Source organism: Lonchura striata, chromosome 1 (assembly GCF_050655825.1).
Source record: "Lonchura striata isolate lonStrDom1 chromosome 1, ASM5065582v1, whole genome shotgun sequence".
Classification (NCBI taxonomy): domain Eukaryota; kingdom Metazoa; phylum Chordata; class Aves; order Passeriformes; family Estrildidae; genus Lonchura; species Lonchura striata.
The window spans coordinates 67,434,722-67,455,717 of NC_140703.1; the positions used below are offsets into that span (position 1 = coordinate 67,434,722).

Consider the following 20,996-nt stretch of genomic DNA (forward strand, 5'->3'; position numbering starts at 1 on the left):
GACATTGCATTGCTATGAGGTGGTGGGATAACATGCATGTAGAAGTGTTTATTGCTTTTGCACTTGATTAGCATCCTTATGAATGCAGTTGTTCACATTGCTTTTTTTTCTTCAGTGATAGGCAAACTAAAAATTCTGTACCTTATGTAAAGAAAATTGGACTAATATTAGCATTGGTTGGCCATCAGTACCATGAGGAAAGGTTGAGAGAGACAGAATATCTTAAAGGATGAAATAGGAAGAACAGGGCTAGTCTAACAAGCTAAGGACCAGAAACATTGACACTTGATTTTTTTTTTTTGTTTGTTTTTTGTTTTGTTGAATTTAACAGCACATAAATTTGAGATGAACATTTGATATCTGTATTCTGGACATGCTAAGTAACTAGGTAAAGTCTCTCTGGAGCTCTATTTCTGTAACAGAAGATTGAAATGAAAGAAAACCTTTTATAATCATGTATAGGTATTCCAGTAGTCAGTGTGTGATAGTTTGAGGGAAAGTGTTTGTCAGAATGAATACATTTACTCAAGAAATTTTGTTCTTGATACAAAGTGATTCAGTTGAATTTCTTTTTAATCAGACAATTTTATGAAGACATTAGAAAGAAATGATGCTATGAAGCTAAAAGCTGTTTTAAAACATTTATGGAATTGTAAATGTGGAACCAAAAGACCAAACTGGTTAAGATTTATAGGAATTATTATAGATTAATGGTATTTGTTGGAATGTCATCTTGCTAAAAAATGCTTTCAAACAGAATTATATTACAGCTTGATTTAAATCCTATTTAACCAGCAGTATTTAAATGAGGTGACCTGGTACAGAGCCTGCTGTGCTTCATCCTTTGGTTGTTTGTAGGGGGAGGTGATGAGAATGAAAGGATGAGACTTTCCTTTCTCTGGCAAGTCTTCAATGACACTGTAGGAGGAGTAGCTTTTTAAGTGCAGCATCCCTGTAAAAAACTAACCTTTCCATCTGCAGATGGAGGAGGGCTGTCCTAGAAAAGAAAATCTAGCTCTGGTTTCTCTTGTGCTGCGTCCAACTGAATGCCAGTCATTTTTCACAGCATTCAGTAGGAACTGTTCTCTTAAATGTTACAGGAGGAGGAGGAGAGGAATAACTGAATGTCATTTTGTACCTCTGTAGGAAGAGGAGTGCTTTAACTTACAGGCAAGTAATCAGAAGGATCATTGAAATTAAGAGGTGGATGCTCTAAAAGGAATGACGGATACTTGAGGCTCTTCACCACTGCTTCCAGTTCCTCCCCTGGCTAGGAGAGCCTCTCCCTTGGCTTCAGCTTCAAACTGCAGCATCATCTGCTGCTGCTGCAGCACTGAAACAGAAACATTATGATTATTATGTAGTCCTCATGCTTACCCTTTTTTTTTCCCTTCATTTTTAATTTTTTTTTAAAGCAGTCTGTCATGACTTCTGAAATCCTGAAGTGACAAGCAGCTTTACATCTCCCCTAGAATAACCTAGGTAGAGTGTGTGGGAAGGTTTTATATGCCAAATCAGTGATAGTCTGTCTGTACAGTGTTTCTGTTCTTTGGGAACAAAACCTCACTAAAAATGTGTAGCAAGTTTCCTTAGCTTTATTCTGTATTATTTTAGATTGATACCTGGAAATAAGCCTTTTAACTTAGTACCAAAAAAACCTCCAAGGGTAAGGAAAGGTAAAAATTTTCAATTTGTCAAGTAGAGCTGGAACAATTTTTCAAGGTGCAGTGGGTGTGTGATACATTAGAAAGAACAAAGATTCCACTTCTCCACCTTTGCAGTCCTAATGAATGTTAGGCAAAATGATGGATAACAGACAAATGGGACACTTATGCAAAATAAGATCAAGACATTCTACCTTTATCAAGGTGTATATAATTCCTTTCTAAATTAGTATTTAATCTTGATCACTTAGAAATTGTGGTGTAGAGAAAGGTATGCTGATTACTAAATAGTGGACACAAAGTTGATCTTGAGACTGTGAGGGGAGATAATAGACAGAAATTGAGAAGACAGTATAAAGTTCTTGTGGATGATGCTAGGACACTGCAGGAGTAAAGCTAACTGCAGCACAAAGGAATAGTAAGGAGAGAAAATATTCTAGAAAGCAGCACAGGGCTACTGAAGAGACATGAAAAGATGACTTGCCTTTTACAGAGGAATTTCTGTTAAATGTAGGTCAGTAAAAGGAACCAATTTACAAATCTGTGAAACTCACAGGAACTCTGGGAGCAGAAGAGTTATTGGTAGTCCCTGCAGTGGGAGAAGCAGCTGTCTCCTGGCAAATCCCAAGTAATTCACCCCATAGAAGGAAGAGAGGAAGAATTCCAGACCCTAGAAGGGTAGATGCTCCTTCATTTCCAATCACATAACAAGTAATGTAGAAAGTCATCTTCCATCAACATAAGCTGTGATATATCCAAGTATTTATGACACATCACAAGTGACTTTGGAAAAGCTGTAGCTGAAACTAAGTAAGGGTTTTCCAAATCAAAAATTTAGCAGACAAAGGCTTAGTAGCCCAGCTTTGGTTTGTCTTTTTAGTGCAGCCATGATTTGAGTTCTTCCCTTTAGGCAGCTATGCTCTGCATGACTTTAACATATTCTGTAGGCTTCATGTTATCAGCCTTTCTTTCTCAGAAAAGATGTAAGTGCTGTGAATAATTCTATTCTGAGTCAATTGGCTAATGCTAAAAAGTGTTAGGTATTGTGACACATCCTGCAGTAGAATAGTCAACTAAATTAGTTAGGCTTTTTTGGTATTACTCTCATTCATAAAATTTTTGTGAAACTTTCTTCAGACATCATTCCCTTGCTTCTAAATTGTCTTATAGAGGAGAATCAAGACCTTCAGCTAATTGCAGCTAACACTGCAAAACAGCTGAGCAAGCTGTTATCTTTCTAGTTTTCTCCCTTCCTACAGGGAAGATGTTATCATACAGGGGAGGGGCAGGGAAGCAAAGAGAAGGTTGGTTTAGAGTTTTTCTTTCCTTCCCCCCAAAAATGTAAAGTTATTTCCTGAACAAGGATACAATTGATCTACACCAAAAAGATATTTTAAAATATCTTTTTATAGGCCTTGCATAGTTCAGGTTTCATTTTTTTTAAATGCCTGCATCAATCCCTGCTACTCAGTAATGTGACCATGTGGGAAGGGCAGGTTGGAACTCTTTTGTGTGCTTATGTACACACACACCCACAATCCAACATGCACATTGGTTCTCTTGAGAACAAGTAGGGAGGCAGAATTTTTTTCTGATTTTTTTTTGGCTTGTTTGTTTCTTCCAGTCAGTGTTGTCTGTGAAAAAAACCCTGTGCTATCCCAGTTACTTGTTTCATGGGGATTTCACCCTCCATCGTCTCCTTATATCTTGTTATGATGTGATGGTTCAGATTTCCCTCAGATTTGTGAAGCTCAGTTCATCTGGGAACTAGTACTGAGCAAAGCCCATCTGGACTAGTCCTTTAACTGTGACAGATGGCTTTATAAGGAAATAATTTAATATATGGCACAGCATGTACATCTAGCTGTCTTTGGAGAGGAAAAAGTTATTGGGAAGTTTGGGTTGGTTCTTCTCTGATCTTGTTCTGTCACTTATAAAAGCAAACAATCTGCCACTTGCTTAAAATATTTGTTAAAATTTTTTTCAGGCTGTGGAAAAAATTGTCACCAATGCACTCACTATTTTACCATTGCTGCTGATCTCTAGAGATATAGAAGTGTATTGCTCTTATGTGAAAATCTGAAAGTCCTCATTTTCAGAGAGACTGGGCTAATGTTTGTTACTACTTATAAAATCACACAATCATTTAGGTTGGAAAAGCCTTTTAAGATCATGAATTCAACAATTACACAGTGCTGCCAAGTCCACCACTTAACCAATGCCTCTGACACTCTTTTAAATAGATGATGATTCAAGGATGGTGATTTCTCCAGTTTCTTGTTCAGCCTATTCCAGTGCTTGTCAACCTTTTATGTGAAGATTTTTTTCCTAATGTTCAACTGAAATCTCCCCTGATGCAACTTGAAGCCGTTTCCTTTAATCCTATCACTTGTTACCTGGGGGAAGAGACCGATCACCACGTGGCTACAACCTTTTTCCAGCAGTTGTAGACAGTGATTAGGTCTTCCTTGAGCCTCCTTTTCTTCAAGCTAAGCACTCCCAACTACCTCAACTGCTCCTCATAAGGCTCCAGACCCTTCCCCAGCTCCATTGCCCTCCTCCAGACCTGCTCCAGAGCCTTAGTGTGCTTCATGTAGTGAGGGACCCAAAACTGAACACAGGTTTGAAATGTTGCCTTGCCACTGCCCTGGTCCTGCTGGCCACACTGTTGCTGATACAAACCAGGATGCCATTGGCTTTCTTGGCCACCTGGGATCAAGTTCACCTGGATGTTGGCCAAAATGTTTCAGCGTAAGAAAGGATCCTTAATCCCCTGGATGTCTTTGAATTGAGAATGAAGTTGTCAAAATAAGCAGTAAACTGCATTTATCAAAACAGCTGCTGCCTTCTTCCAACAAGTTAATAATCTGATGAAAAATTGGAGATGCAACCTCTTTGCTGGGTAAACCGAATTCATCTAGGTGATAAACAATGGCTTTTCCACTCACTGTTTGGAAAATATCTTCTAAATATAATGCTGTCCACTATCTAGGTGCAATTTTATTGACTGGTTTCATGAGATGATGCAAAGTTTAAGATGACTTACCAGGCCATGTCTTCAGTAGAAGAAAATTGGTACTGTAATAGAGAGTGTATCTTTATCTACTTCTTCAAAGAGCAGAGAATGTTCAATGATGTATTTCAGTGAAAAAAAGTTAACAGCCTACAGGCTAATAAAAACTTCATACACTTTAGGACAAAGGTTATAAAGAGCAAAGAATGTGTGCTGTTCACCTTCTTTGGCTTTTTGCTAAGGTGGCAGTGCTTCTGACTCTTCTAAGGCATTAGAATACACAAGCAGATGAAGTACAAGGACACTTCTGAGACATGTGAGAAACTCATCTTGCTGCCTTACGTTTCTGTCAAGAGAATTTGGTCCATTCAGTGACTGGTTAAAATAACTCAAATTCTTTGTGTCTTGTTTGATATTTCTGGGTTTCTCTAAGGATAGCTCAAAAGTTATGTTTGGTCTGTTAGAGCACCGTAGTAGAGAGAACTACACAGATGATATTTGGTACACCAACCCTTCAAGCTATAAAAATGAAATAATGTCCTCTACTTCTAATCCTCTGGAGAAGCTGTATGTAGTAGCGTCTTTCAGGTTCTTAGGGTAAGCCTGTCTGTGTTGGGAAATACTGTTGATGTCTAGTATCATATGTTAAACATTTTCCAAGACCTTATAGCTCAAAAATTACTTCACTATTCCATGAAAATTAATGGAATCTGTGCAGAATTTCTTTGTTTGCATAATAGGAAAGGTGTTAAACTAAGGAAACTCAGGGACTTGTGCAGTTGGGATGCTTTTTTTTTTTTTTGTTTCTAATTTACAATAACTGATTTATGTGCAGCATTTCTCCAGAGCAGCTGTTTAACTCTGCTGGGTTTTACACACCTGACAATCTTGGTGCTAATCAGCACTGATAACACTGGCTTTCACAGTTCACTGAATAGCTGAGTATGAGTGCAGTTGTGTGACTGACATTTGATTTCAAGAAAGCATTACAAAGACACATTTTCTTTTAAACTGCTGAGGTTCTGGTCTAGTTTCCCATGGAAAGAGTCTATGGACTATTTATTCAGTCCTCACTTACTATGTTTTGTACCTGTGAGTCTGCTGAAATCAAACTTGAAAGAGCAATAGAGATTTTCCAGCAGTTTCAACCACTTTGAGGAATTTTATGGCAAAGTAAAATAGACTTAGGTTGATTCCCTTGGTGCTGCAAATGGACATTTCCCCTTAAGGAGGTGGCACAGCCAGGACTCCTGTCACTGCTGCTGTGTCTTGCAGTATCTAGATGGTCAGTAAACAAATAGTAGCTATCTAACTTGAACTCTGTGGAGATGTCACAGTGAATTGGAGAGGTCTGAGGGTAATGTGGCAGGAGGAGAATCCATCCTGTGCCCATTGATGGGCACCTGCCATCGGTGAGTTGCTGTCTCTGAGCAAATGTACGCAGGCTCTCTTCATCTCTTTCTCTGGAATGTATCATTCTGGGGAGTTAAGTTGCCTGGCTAGGCAGCTGAAGTAGTTTGCTCTCTGAGGAGAGAACTTGCTGTCATATTGGTTTTCTTTTCTGGGAAATAAAGCATGTGGCCATGCTTTCCCCACCTTGTTCACCACTAAAAATGTATGCTTTTAATGTGCTCTCCACATGTGCACATACTCAAAATGTGTCTCTGGTTAGAATGCATTCAGAGATGGCCATCTCTGGCATGTCTCTAGTCAGTAAAGAAGAGAAAATATTTTCTACTAATAAATATTTATAAATAAATAAGCAACTTGAACACATGTTTCTTAGCTCAAGTGATCTATGATGTACACCATTGTTCTGCTTTTTCACTGTGTTAACGCTTGTTTTATCCAGCTTGCAGATATTTTGGGCACACTCCTCAACAGTTGTTCTGTGCTGTTTTCCATCAGCCTTCCTCTTCCCTGAAAGAGAAAACATTGGCTAGCATGGAAAGCATTCCTCTTCAACTGCAGTATAAATCTTCAGGTGTGTTTGCCAGCTTGAACCAAAGAGAGAAACGAGCTACTGGCTGCTGAAGCAATGAAATGTTAGCTCTTTGTAAGTCAAATTTTACAGAAATAGTGAAAATTACAACTAAATAATTTAATATTTTTGATTCTCTTAATGGTGGGAACTCTGTAGGAAGTAATACGGGATATACCCACCCTATTTAGGGTTGCCTTTATAGTTGCTTTGTTTCAGAGTTTTTATAAATTAGTCTCTCCAGTTTCCGTGGCAACTCAGTTGTCTGCACTGGTTGCCAAGAAACAGCTTCTGCTGCACAAAGGGCAGGGACACTGCTGTGGAGTGATTTCATCCTTGGCACTAATAGGCAGTGGAAGCGAAAGCTTGATATTCCATGGAGTGTGGCCTCCATATTAGACTGTTAGAACTTTGTTTTTTTTAAAGTGTAATTGAGGTGTTGTCTTCTAATGCAACTAAGCCAATACAAACCTCCTGTTATAAACAGCTACAGAATGCCTGTGGAGAGATGTAATAGTTACATAGACATAAAGCACTGCAAAATGCGTGTTTTGAGAACAGTTTAACTGGCCATATGGGAAATCCTGTGATTCTCTGGTTAAAAAATTAATTGTTTTTACAAGAAGTCCCAGTTCTGTGGCTTGTAGTCAGCAATTAAATGTTCTCCTTCTATATATCCCAGCAAAGACAGTATTAAAAGTGAGCCCTATTAGAATAACTCTTGGACACATGACTCCCTGGGCCCTCTGGACTCTAAAAGTTTTTTCCTTATTTGACCTGTGGTGGGACTACAATCTGGATTCCCATCTGATCTTTCTTTTAAGAAGCACAAACTGGCACCTGTCATCAGTTCTCTAAAATGAATGCAGGCAGAGGGATCATATTGTGAGTCATAATTCTGCATTGGTATAAAATTTTATTTTTGAGGCTGTCTTCCATCCGTCAGTTCTATGGCTGTGAATTTGAGTGCATGGTCTCAAAGTAACTAACAAATTCATTTGGGATTTCAAATACTTTCAAATGAGAATAATAATTTGCCTTTTAGTTTTGTAAGTGGCAATCAGGATAAAATATTGTACATCACACATAGACATAGTAATGAAACCTGTTCCATGAAAGAGTGAGAGAATTGGACATTGCCTAGGAGACTGGTGTAGATGTAGAAATATAGGGTCTTTTGATCTCAGTATAGAATTTACAGCTCAGATTTAGTCTGCCTCTTCTTGATTCTCTAAAGAAAGGCCATTACTGTGCAGTGTTGCATGAGTGCTGTTCTTCACTGGGGTTTGAGTCAATCAGTACTTGGAATAGCTGCAAGGAGAGAGAGTTGAGTAGTATAATACAAAGAAGTTTTTTATATGCAGAAATGTAGATACTCTGGTGAAGGAGAAAAGATGTTGCATAGCATTTTCTGTCCACAGGTGTTTAAGAAAAGAGGCCAAGAACAGTTGTTCTCCTTTTTAGCTAAAATGTCAGGAGGAATCTGGAATTTCAAGGCAGCTGACAAAGTACAAAGAAAAGCTGAGCAGCTAGAAATTTGATAGCATCTCTGGTTCTATGGCTTAGGCTAAAAGCAACATTACCTGTAGCCACTTTGCCTTCCCAAGGACTGAGCAAAATACAGCCTCCTAAGTTAAGTGCTGCCAAAAAGCACAGTAATTACTTTATAGTTTATGGACACTTTAAAAAGTCCTTTACCACACAATACTAGCCCTCCTTTAGTGAACTGGCATGCCTACAGGCTGACTCTCAAGATTTCTTCTGGACTTGAATTAGCTTTGTTTAGAAATGCTTTCGCTTTGAAAAACTGGCGTTAAGTCTCTGAATCCAAGGTGGTGCCTCTGCACGGTCCTCTCAGTTTGATGGATTACTAAGTGGAGTGCAGTTTTATCTCTGACTTCTGCTATCACGGCTATTACTGATTTTAAATATTTTTTTTTAGTTTGTAATAAAAGTGCAGAAGTGCTCAAACCTTTTCTGTGCTGTTGTAATAAAATAATCTGTTGTTTCATAGTGAAGATGTTCGTCAGGTAAGTGATAGAGCAGTGAGCACAGATAAAACTACTGGAAATCAGAGTGAGCAATAATGTGACTTAAATTAATTTATCTGTTTGAAAAGCTAGATATCAGATCTCTGGTATGGTATTGTACCTTAAGCAAACTAAATACATTTTTAAAGTTAAGAATAAAGCAGTGGGTATGATGGTGGTATTTCATAGGGCAAAAGAGAGTCCTCAACCACCTTTTGCAGTAACCTGAAGGCTTTGAATAGAGAAGAAGAATGCAGTGGAATATAAAGGAGGAAGTTGCCTATCTTTTAATGAATGCCATAAATAGCAGCCTGTTCTTTGTGCTTGCTCTCTCTTTCAGATACTTAACTTCATGATACAAGCCCTACAATGTTCTTTAAAAACCTTTTGGGTATTATTAAGTGGGGAACATTAAATTATTTTTCTGCATAATGTACTTAGAATAATTTTCAGTTGTCCAAATAGCTTTACAAGTCACTTGAGGCATGATTTACCTAAAATTTATTTAAATAATTAAAAGCTAAAACATACTTAATGTGGAAGTTAGCATGGACTGATCAAATCCAGGCAACAGGATTAAGTATTTGACCTAAACTTGTCCTTTTGAACTAGATGCAGGGCAGCACTCAAGCTGTAGATTTAAGGAGATGCTCTGATGTTGTAATCTCCAACCAGACAGGTTGATTGAAGAGTCAGTGATCACTGTTTAAATATTTATTAAATAAGAATGTTTGTTATAAATACCATCTACAAGAGAGCAATTTACATTGCAATACAATTCAGTGCTACTCTATGAATTATTATTAGATCTGTATGTAAACAAGATCAGTCATGCAAATTGTACAGAACCTGGCTGAGCTGTCATTTTTTTTCCTCCTCTTATATAACAGTCTTTAAAATCCTGATTTGATACAACAAATCCACACAAATGTTTTGTGTAAAACACATGTCCTATATTCCATCTCTCCTTACTGCCTCCCTGACAAAATTGAACAAACTACTGAATACGCACATTAATATAAATTTCTGAAGAAATCCTTATTTTTGCTAGCTCTGGAATTGCTAAAAAGAATGTATTCCAACAGAGGGCTTGAATGGGAAAAAAAAGCCCAGGTTGGGGCCTTTTACATGAGATGGGGTTGCTTTGTAACTTGCTGATATTGTCTGGTGTGCTCACATTGGAAGGATGTCCTTCCCAGCCTGGCTGTGTCTTTGCAGCTCTTGGCACAAAAGATGCATCAGCCAGCCCTATCCTGATGGCTCCTCCCAGCTTTTGGTACCATCAATGTATTCTAGTTTTGATCTAGAGTTGGAGAGTGCCTCTGTTCAAAGTCCGATTTTCTAATAATTCAGTCTCATAGGAAGGAACTGAATTATGGTCTTAAGGTGTTTGTGCTACCTAATGATGCTTTACAGTTATTCCAGTCTGAGGTAAGAACCAGTTTCTCCTTATGCTGCCTCCAAAGTATCTGGAGAGAAAAAGAGATGCTGAATTTAACCATGATTATTTCACAGCACATCTTAAAATTCAAAAAACTAAAGCTTAACCACAGTCTATGCCATGTGTTGGAGCAGAGCTGTGAGAAAATTCTGTAAGCATACTAATATTGCCTTAAGAAAGGCATTCATTTGGCCAAGAAAATAACTTCCTAGAAATCTCTTTGGGTAGATTTCCCCGTGAGGGTAATTCAGAAGAATGTTATCACAGAATTGAGACTCTTCTCAAATACCAATAAAAAACAGCAGGTGACTGGAATTTCATTTAGTCAGTTGTTGGTACTTGCTGTCTAAATATCTAAATAATGTACCATTAAAAGAAAGTTATTCTCATATAATATTGCTGTTGATTTGATGACATTGACATCAGCTGTGTGATATGGCAGAGTCTATACACTTAACAGATTGTTGACCCTTTTTAGCCTTGAATTATTAGGCCAATCAAGCTTTGTATTAGAAGAAATTAGCGATCTGATATTGTGTTTACAATATAATGCAAAAAAAATATGGCTCCAAAAACTATCTGTTTTGTTCAGCTCCTGAAAATGGATTCATCCTTTCTTTAGTCATAGCCTGGCTCTTCAGATGTTTGGATTTTGGGGAAACTCTTTTGCCCACATTTCTGCATGAGTTGATGAAAATCTCATGAGTCATCCTGAGATTTATATTTCAGAATATTTGTTCTTTGTCTCTTCTGTTCTGTGTGCTGCTTGTTGTTTAAGGCTCTGCAAAGGTGGGGTGAACTTCTTTAGTATTTTATAAGAAAGAGACCTTTTATTTGTAGGTACACAGGTTGTGGTTTTTGGGAGAGGGGCTGCTGCAGAGCCTCATCCCCAGTGGGCTACAGCTGTGCAGGGCAGGTGAGCAGCATTGAAGGTGATGAGCCATGGTGTGCTGAGGTGCACTGCCAATCACCAAAGGGAGCAGAGGGCACACAGGTGTAATGCATCAACATGAGGGGCATAAAAGACTGGGCTAAAGAACAAGAAGGGCAGCTGCTGACAGCCTTCTGAGGTGGAATGATCTTATTTTGTATTTATCAGCTTGTTAAACCAAGCCTGTCCAATGAATGCATATAGGTAGGTACTGGTCTTGCTGTTTTTAACTATCATACTGATGTACCTTTTTACCTACTGCTTATTTTCCTACCATTTTAAATATTAGCTAATACTTGGTTGCAATAAGCTGGACCTCTTATTCTGATTAACAGAGACAATTCATAGCAAATGGGGATGACCTCAGTAAGATGAGGAGCAGGAGGACAGACTTTTGTTTCTGTAATGTAAACTTGAGCAATTTTTGCCTTTGGGACTTTTTTTTTTTTTAATGTTGTGAGACCTTAATGGCTTTGGCTCATCACAAAAGCTCTATCTAATAGTACTGACAGTTAAAGCACACATAAAGAGAATATGCTTCCTAGGGTTTGAAGTTAGCTTAGAGGTGTTAAGTCTGGTTTGGATCAGCTTTCAGGGTTTATTAAAGCATATATATGGGAAAAAGCTCCAGGATAGAGTATCATACCACTGTGTTTAATCACTCAGTCTGGAGCTTCTAAATTGCCCACAAACCTGCTGCTTTGTTTGAGGGTTCAACAGATGATATTGACTGACAGATTTTGTGCCCCCTTTGAAAGGAACCAGAAAAGGGTTGCAGTAATGACCAAACTTCAGAGATATTTGTTTTCTTTTGAATATGCACAGGCTTGGCTAATTTTTCACAGCAGTGGCAAAAGCCCATCCTGTGATTTCAAAGTGAAGCTGTATTTATTATTCACAGTTGTTTTCAAGGGGGAGTCTTGCAAGAAATTATTTTCTCAGGCAAAATGCTTCCTTTTCTCATTGCCCCTTGTTTCTGAAGTTGATGGATTTTTTTTTTTTTTTTAATTAAGCTTTTAAATTTGAGGAGTAAGTGAGACTGGTACACTGGCTCAGTTTGCTGAAGTTTATATGCAGCACAGTACTCCCAGCTGCTATGCTGGGCAGCCTTCTTAGGTGTGTCTGCTTCTGCATGTTAATAAGCACAGCTGCAGGCAGTTTTTGGGAGGGATGAGTTTCAGATTCTGTTCACCATCAGCAAATGACAGCTTTGGAAGGCTGCTGTTCTCAGGCCAAGAAGCCCAGTATTGAAGGGCTGTGAATGGCAGGATGTTTTGAGCCAGCTGGATGTCCCTTGGCAAGGTGTCTGCAACTGCTTCTGGTGTTTAGGGTACTCATCCCTAGAGGGATCCTTATTTTGTGAGTTGAATGACATCAGTTATATGCATATCTTCAGATTTGGAGTTGGATTTCCCCAAATTAGTTGGTTTACAGGTTCTCGGTTGCTGATAAGAAAGGGAGAAACATTTTAATCTGTTACCTTATGTGCTGAATGTTAGACATCCTGTTTCTACAGGAAATCAGTTATTTATAATAGCTCAGTCTTGATTTGTCTTTGATCTATGCATCAAACCATAATGCTTCTCTTGGTTGCTGTACAACATTTTCATAATTCTTCTGCTGTGAATGATTATTTGGCAGGTAGATGAAGAACTACAGGATCTAGCTAAAAACTAACAACTTTCCACATTCTGCTGATCTTGGGCATATCTATTGTATTTAGGTTTTCTGAGTCCTGTGTGATACTTTAGACAAGCTTTTAATCTTGGTTTTGGGCTTATTGTCAGAAAATAAGTTTGTATTGAATAGAGTGTCTGTGCTATATATTAATGTATAATGTCTTTTTTTGTATTGGTCCTCATGTACAACTTCAGACAAAAAAGTTGTTTATTTTAGCATGGCTGCTTTCTCAGCATTCAAACTAGTAGTGATGTCAGTCTCTTATTGCAGACATTTGAAAACAAAAGACCAAATGATCATGATCAGCTTATAAAGTGGTGTGTTTATTTTAAAAATTAAAAAAATATGGAGCTTTCACTTTCTTTCCCTGTCATCCCCTTCATCCCCTGTCTTTTTTTACCCCACCAGATGCTCTTCCAGACTTTCTGCTGGGAATAGCTAATAGTTCCCTGGTACTGCACACTGTATGCTGAATTCTAAATTGAACAAGTACTGCATAATTGCCTGACACCAGAAGCAGGAGGTTTGGGGAAATTACCAAATATTGCATGACTCCTGATTAAAATTTTGCATTGGGAAGGAGTTAGTCCCACAAGTGCAAGGTAGGGTTTTGGTACGAAAAACAAAGCATTGTGCATGTGCAGTATAAAAATGAAAATCATATGTAATACTACAGTGCCTTGAAACATTTGTAACTGAGAACATGTGAGCCTGCAGTAGAGTTTAAAATGTGTGTAATAAGCATGGTGTGTTCTCTCTGCTCCTGCTGGTACTTCCCCCCTTGGTGCGTTTTCACTTCATACAGCAATTTGTAGTTTTATGAGGCTTCTTTGTCCCTCATCTCCAGAATTTATTAGCTTTTGACTACATTCTGAAATTTATTCTCTGTTCCCAGGGCTTGTCTAAAATTTTGCTCTAGAGCGAGAAATTTAGTGTCCAGACAGGAAAAAAAATACTGGAGATTACAGTAGTCTTTTGAAAACTTTAGGATGCACCAGAAGTAAATCAGGCAACATAGTGTTTGGAAACAGATTTGGTGGCTAATGCAGGAGTCATCAAATCTTCTAGTTAGTGGCCTGTAAAGTAATGGTTAGGCTTCTCTGCTGTGAGGCAGTGTGGAGTTTGTGGGACTCCTGTAGCTACTTTTCAGAAACACCTCTGTGCTCTTGCCAAGATTTTAAAAGACGTTTATGTGTACTTAGCTTCCTGCAGCTAGTATTAATCTGAAAGCCTTATTAGGTGCTTAACAGCATCATTAGCTGCCTAAATACCTTTTAAACTGTTTGTCTTTGCCAAAAGGACTGCAAACTTTGCTGGATTGTTCTTTTCAACTCGGCCGTAAGGCTCAGGTTTCTCAGCCTGTGCTGAGGTAATGTCAGGTAGAAAGTACATACAAGTAAACCCACAATTTGGGATATATATGATGGGTTTTTTTCAGGGTGTACTTCACAGGGAAACTGGGGAACGTACAGGATCTGCATGTCTCAAGAGATTGTCAAATAGTTGTTCCAGTGAGCCACATAAAGGTTTCCCTTCAGAGAAAGGAGTAAGGAAAGCCAGTAGGAAAATGGACTGGCCTTGGAGGTTCAGTTCCTAGCTCTGGTTCAAACATTCTGAATGAATGTGCATCACACTGCTTTTGTAATTGGGCCAGGGGCTCTCTAACCTTCTACTTAATATTGTCACCATAACAAATGATTCCTAACCTTAACAGCAACATAGTAAAACAGAAATAAGAGATGAAAAACAAAAACAAGCCGTAAGGCTGAGCAGCAGATGCTGCTTAATACAAAGGGACCTAAAGTAGATACTTGACTTCATGGTGGTTTGCATTGGTTTCTACCAAGCAATTCCTGGAATAATCTAAAGTCTTCTATCCTACATTTCAGCTTTTTAGCTCTGCTGTGTATCTTCCCTGTCATTCTCCAGGGCCTCAACATGAATGCACACTGTGTGCTCTCTACCATGTAAAATGCCTTAGCATATAAGTTAGAAGTTATATGTTGTCTTAGGCAATTAATAATTTTGTAATTTTTTTCACTGTACATCAAGGTTCCTAATCCATCCCTAGCCATGTTCATTTATCAAATTTGGACTGTTTTTAGAGAGATTTGCTGGAGGAACTTCTTTAATATGGGTAATCAAGGATAATAAGAAATGACCCTGCAAATATGGTGGTTACAAAAGAAAGTTTGTGGAAAATGGGGTGGTGTTCACAGATGGAGGAAGGCAGCCCAATAACAGGAGACACATTAAAGGTTTAAGTCCTCTTTCACTCTCCCATCAGTCTTTTTAGACAAAACTTCTTTCTTATCAGTGGTTTGGGAGAGAGAGGAGCATCTGGCAGTTGGGGAACAAGAGTGTAAGGATAACTTCTCTATAGAGCTGGGTATACTGAAATTGATGAGCCTGCAAGGCTCATATTCAGTTCAGATTTGACTTGTTGATAAGTGAGTTTCTAGTGTTTGTTACTAAAATCAAATATATGTAAAACAGACATTTTTATTTTAATATGACCTCCTGGCATAACACTGTCCAAATTGCTTCAAAGAAGTCTCTTGGACTAGCTGCTTGTTAGTTATATTTTTAAATCTGGAACGTAAAATGGTTATTGCACCTCTCCTTTCATATTGTTCTTGTGGCCCTTCAGTATAGTCCTATTTTTGTATTTATCTTTAATTAGGTTATTTCATATTTTTCTCTATCTCTGAGCAGGTGTGGTGGTCATTACACATATAGTAGACATTTCCCTGATTCTGAAACTCAGACTAATTTTTAAGATGGTAATGTTTAGTGTCATAGAGAGATGGGATTTTTTATTACCAGCTCAAGTTTATGTGGTATAATTAACATGTTTCATCCAGATCAAATCTCCAGAGCTTTGCTGTCAACACAGAGCACCATCCTAGAAAGCAGTTTCCTGTTTGGCTGGGGTTCTGTTAGCAGTGCTGCCAAAAGATGCAGTTGTGTTTCCCTTTGTGTCTTCTGTGCCAGCACCGGAACTCTGAGATAGCTGACTGGAATCCCAACACCAGTAATCCCAGTACAACATGGGGGATGGGGGAGAAAGTGTTACAGCTGGCCAGAGGTGGAAGGTTAGTCACATGAGAGCAGCACTAATGCGTGCTGGCTGCAGTTTGTGAAACCACATCTACTGGATATGTTTGAGTTGTGTTCGTTTGCTCAGATTTAAGAGGCTTTTCACAAGAATTTCGGAAGTCATGAACTTGGCTGTAGATTCCTAACCAAATGGTGAGTCTGTGCTCCAGATTGTGGAATTATAAGAACTTCTCATGGAAACTAACATTGAAGCTTTTTCTGTGAAGAAATCTCTTCATATCATAGCTGTAGTTAATGAGGCTTCCCACATCAAGGTGGTGTGAGACTGCTACATAGCATGGGCAGTTTTACTCCAGATACATAATTTCTTGCTGAGTTTTGGAGAAGAACATTCCATTTTTAGAAGTGAGTTAATACTGCTGTTCTATAAAAGCAGGGGAAACAAAGGGCAGAAGAGGCAGGAGGAAGGACAAGGTTCTGGTCAGAATAGGATGTTAATTGATCTCTTAGTCCTGATGGTGCATTACATACCACTATGGGTACCACAGTGGTATGTAACAGCTCACCTCTGTGTATGGGAATAAGCAAACTGTTCCTGTGGGGACGGAGGTGGGCCTCCAGGTTCATTCCGTTCAACCACAGCTTCTGAGGAGGGAGTTCCCATGTGACTGGTAATGTTCAGTGTATGGTAAAGTCATGTGGGGTTTGCCTTTTATATAGAAGCTTCTTGGTTTCCTTTCATCAGCCTTCGAAAATTTTCAGCTTATTTATGTCTTTGCCACTGAGTGCCTCCGGGGTAGAGGACTTAAATTTAGAGATACTGCTTATAGGACCAAACCAAATAAAGGCTATTCAGCAACGTTTCTTTGCTGAATGACCTTTTCAGCTTCTAAAATGAAGATGATGTACTGGGTAAAACATTGTGCTAGAGTAGCAAATAACCTTATTCTAAGAAGATCGTGTTTTGGTGGCAGGTGAGTAACATGAAGATGGGCATAGTCGTGACCTTGTCTCTAGACAAGCTGTGTTTCATGATAAACAAGGAGCGTATGTCTTTTATAACTACACAGAAACGCGAATAGTTTTTTCTGCTTAGGCAGGAAAGGAAGTGCCTGCCTTGGGTGGCAGAGCTGGATGAGGGCAAGATCTATGTGCTTCAAGTGACAGTGTCAGGGCTTCATATGAATGTGTCCTTTCATTATTTACTTCTTAGCCCACTTGATCACCCCTGACTGTTACTGCAGCAGACTGGGATTTTAAGGCCAGATAAAAATAATCTCTCTGTTGTTAACATAGGAGACTGAAAAATGCATTGTAGGTATTTTGGTGTAGTTGAAATTCAAGTTAGCAGGACCAATAAACAGAGAACCAGAGGATGGAATGGCTAAAGCACATCTAGCAGTTTCATCAGCCAAAATTAAGTTACAATGGAGATGACTGCATAGGTCTGCAAGTTCTGATGGTCAGAAAAAGTTCTTGCAAGATAGAAGCTCTTCCTCCCATTTTCCAGTAAACTCATTTTTCAACTGTTTTTTTAAGGCTGTCAGGAAAAACCACCCTTGTATTAGGCCTAAAAAGTGGTTCTAAGCTATGATGTTTCTTAGACAGAGATGATTCCCATTTGATTTCAGGTAATAATATTGTTTAGGTAGGGAAATGAATTAATGACACAGTTATTTAGATGTATATTAGGGTAGGGTAAATTTTCAGGTGGCCTTTGTGAATGCTATGTACTGTTCTGCTGTCATGGATAACCCACTTTTCATTTGCAGCAGAAACTCTTGGAGTAAAGAGCATTGGCACAGCTGTGGCAGACCAGCTCTAAGGGTTTCTTCTCTCCCTCTATACCAGCTGGCAGAAGGCTGGTGCATCTGCTTGTCCCATTAACAGCTGCCCTTCTGGGTCAGGAGTGTTTTAATACAGAGCTCCAGTGACTGCTGCCTTTGTGGTGAGTTACCTGAGCTAGCAAACCATAGGGATTTCTGCTCCTGGCTGTCAGTATATGTGATATTGAAACATAAAGGGGTGGGAAGTGTTGACACTAGATTCCATGCTGATTTTCTGATTCTTAAATAAGACAAGCCATTCCTACTATTGCAGAGTGATTTTGCTGTTTCCACTTAGTCAATTTCTGGAGCACTGAGGCATAGCCCTCAGCAAATTGTTCAGGAGGTAATATTGTCTGTTCCGTAAGATATGTAAGCTCATACTCTGAAACCTCAGCACAACCTACGGTACCTGCAAAGATGTAGAAAATGTATCTATGTTGAAGTTGAAAGAAGAGTTCTTTTTACAGCTGTAAAAGCAAAGGCATTGAGGATATCGTACTGACTACTTTGGCATTTGATTGGCGTGCTTTTGGTACAGCCTCACACCTAGCTGTAGGAGGCTAGCTCCTGCAGTCCTGGACAGGAGGGAAAGGACCTTTAAGACCAGGAATTAACAAAAGTGCTGCTATTCTTTTTGACCCTTGGAATAGAATTCACACTTCTGTTTTGAATATAGATCAGAAAGGGGAAAATTAAAGTGGCCATGTGTGATATTGTTTAATGTATCAGAGTGTGGAGAAAAATGATTCTCTGAGTGAGAGGTAGCAGAAAACTCTTATCTACAAAGTGGGTGCTGCAGTGGAAAATGGTTATTATGGTTTTGACAAATGAGAGAAAAGGATCAGTTAATGGTGAAAAAATGAAGTTCAGGGGTCGTTTCTCTCAACTTCTCCATTGGTTCACTTTCTCAGAGACTGATACTAGTGAATGTGAGGGAGTTGAGAAGTTACAGCTCTGTATGATGTTTGACTGAGATGGGAAAGAAGTGAAAAGGAGCAAAAAGCTGTGGACTGGATAGTTCTGGATTTTACTCAATTATGCATACACAGCTAGATAAACCTCAGTATCTGTTTGATTACTGAGTCTTTATAAGGAGGAGACAATACAACTCTTCCCCTTTGTTTAGAATAGGATTACTTTCATCCTGATGCTTGAAGGGATCTGGCTGGTTGGAAGAACCCACATTCACCCAGAAAAGTAGTATTTATATTTTGTTTGGAGGTAGTTTTCTCCTCTTGTTCTGGACTTATCCTTTTCTATTACAAAAAAGAAAAGCCCCATTCTGTTTGAATTCCCCTTCTTTCTTAACTTCCTAATGAAGTCTTATGTAGTGTCTGATTTTTACTTCTATGTGATAATTTTTAAAGTATTTCAAAGCATGGGATGGAGGCTGGGATACCATTGACTAAAAAATTAGCAAAACTGCAGGTATGGCTCTGCATTTATGCTTCTCTTTGGGACTTGATTCTTAGTGATGGCTAATGACCTGGAACTTTTATAAAGTTATGTATGTGTTTATCAAAGAGTTCATTAAGAATTTAAATTCAGCTCTCAGGATCTGTAGTGTGTGAACTTGCATATGTTGGAGGCCTAAGGAGAATGAAACCAGGAGCTTAGGCAGCCTGGCTCTGCATAGGAAGGGAAGGAGCCTTGCATGGCCATGGGTTTGTGTCTTCAGGTAAGATTAATTTACCTCACTTCAGATGTTTGTGTCCTCTTTAAGATTGTCTAAAGTGTTGTAATAGTGAAAAAGGTATTTCTAAGGCGTGACTTATGATTACTTATAAGGCGACATGAACTGAACCTGCAAGAGAGGAGTGTATTCCTTTGAGGCTACCAGAGTCCATGCAAACATTTGTGTCCTGGAAGGCCACAGCCAGGGCAGAGCATCACCACAGTGCTGGGGTCATGCCTGGCACTGGGCGCTGTCAGAAGCAAAGGCAAGAGAAAGGGACTGGGAATCTGCTACTTGGGAGCCCATGCCAGGAACAGTGTCGTAATAGGTTGTGCTCCTCTTAAGAGCTCTGAGATCTGCTGGTTTCATGTCTTGTGGGTTTTGTTTTGTGGTTTGGGTTGTTTTTGTTTTTTTTTTTTTTTTCTTTTTAATTCCACTTTGGAGTGAGGGAGTTACATAACAACTGTGTCAGCACACCCACACCAGCAGGGGTGACACAGTTGCAGGGTAAGAAGAGCAAACCAAGAATGCTGCTTGCCCAGGAATTTTAAAAAAAGAGCTGTTCAGAGGTGTCTAGTTGCAGTGATGGCAGCTCTAATTTTTCTGTCTTTAATTTTGTTGTCATCATTCTGTCTTGACAATGTGGCTTCATAAATCTTGCAGCTTTATGTGAGAATCTTTAATGTTTTTTTTTTTTTTGTTCTAAGCTGCTTGATATTATGCTTCAGAAAAAAACAATTGGGAAATCCGGTTCACAGCATTTTATCCATATGCTATTTTTAATTAACCATTGAAGGTCTTCCTTTTTTTTTTAATCTTAGGAAGTTTGGTGCCACCAATGGCTATTTGAATTTTGAGCACATTGATTTGACAGTCAAATAAGAAATTCATAGGAACTTTTTAGTTTAGGTGCTTAGTCAGAAGCAATATGATTTTTTTTTTTTAATAGAGAAACTTTTTTGGCATTATTTTGAGTAGACTACTCAAAACTGAGTATATCAGAGGAGAATGCAGAAAAGGGATGTCTTGTCCTTTTTTTATGATTGAAAAAGCTGGAAAAGTTTTATTTTTCAGTGGAAAAATCAAAGCTAGCCAGGGTGGTTTTGGTTTTTATTCATTCTGACTGTGTGTCTCAAAAGCATAATTGACAAGAAAAGAATTAGATTTTCTGGTAGCTTTTCTGGCCTATGAATATCTAATTAAATTTGTTAGCTTATAGTAAAAAACAATTGTCAGAGCGCAGGACATGTTGATGTAATTATTTTCACTGTTTATCTTGTGATAGGAAAATTCATACAGACAGATGAATATAATAGTCCTTATGAAATGTGTCTGTTCTAGGAAAGACTTGGGGAATGATGCTAATGCAGGTGCTTCTCTGAAACTGTATTGCTGATAGTTTCAGTGATTGTAGTGAAAAAGTGGAAGGTAGGAAGTGGAAATCTGGTAAAAGCTAGATTATGCTCCATTTTTGCATGGTGCATATGAGGAGTGCTCTGGCAACCCAGCCTTTCTGGAGGAAGTTTCTGAAAGCTTTCCTTCAAGCAGTTCTGAGCATCCACCAGGACTTGTGTGTTTTGGAAAGTGTCCTTTGTCTTTCTGAAATTCTATTAGGTGTTTGTTGAAATTTCTTTCCTAATGACTCCTGATACTTTATTTCCTATTTTAACTTTCTGCTGGGCAGGGGACTGA

At 38.7% G+C, this 20,996-nt stretch overlaps 1 protein-coding gene and 1 long non-coding RNA gene across 5 annotated transcripts in view; both read left to right on the top strand.

Moving 5' to 3' along the window:
* DCLK1 (doublecortin like kinase 1) overlaps positions 1 to 20,996 on the top strand; it is a 231,808-nt gene that overhangs the window by 24,449 nt on the left and 186,363 nt on the right. The gene's annotated exons all lie outside the window — the stretch shown is intronic.
* LOC146768707 (uncharacterized) overlaps positions 1 to 20,996 on the top strand; it is a 54,743-nt gene continuing 33,747 nt past the window's right edge. The window contains exon 1 of the long non-coding RNA XR_014955185.1: positions 1 to 20,996. This exon is cut by the window's right edge and continues 31,798 nt beyond it. This is a non-coding gene — a long non-coding RNA (uncharacterized LOC146768707).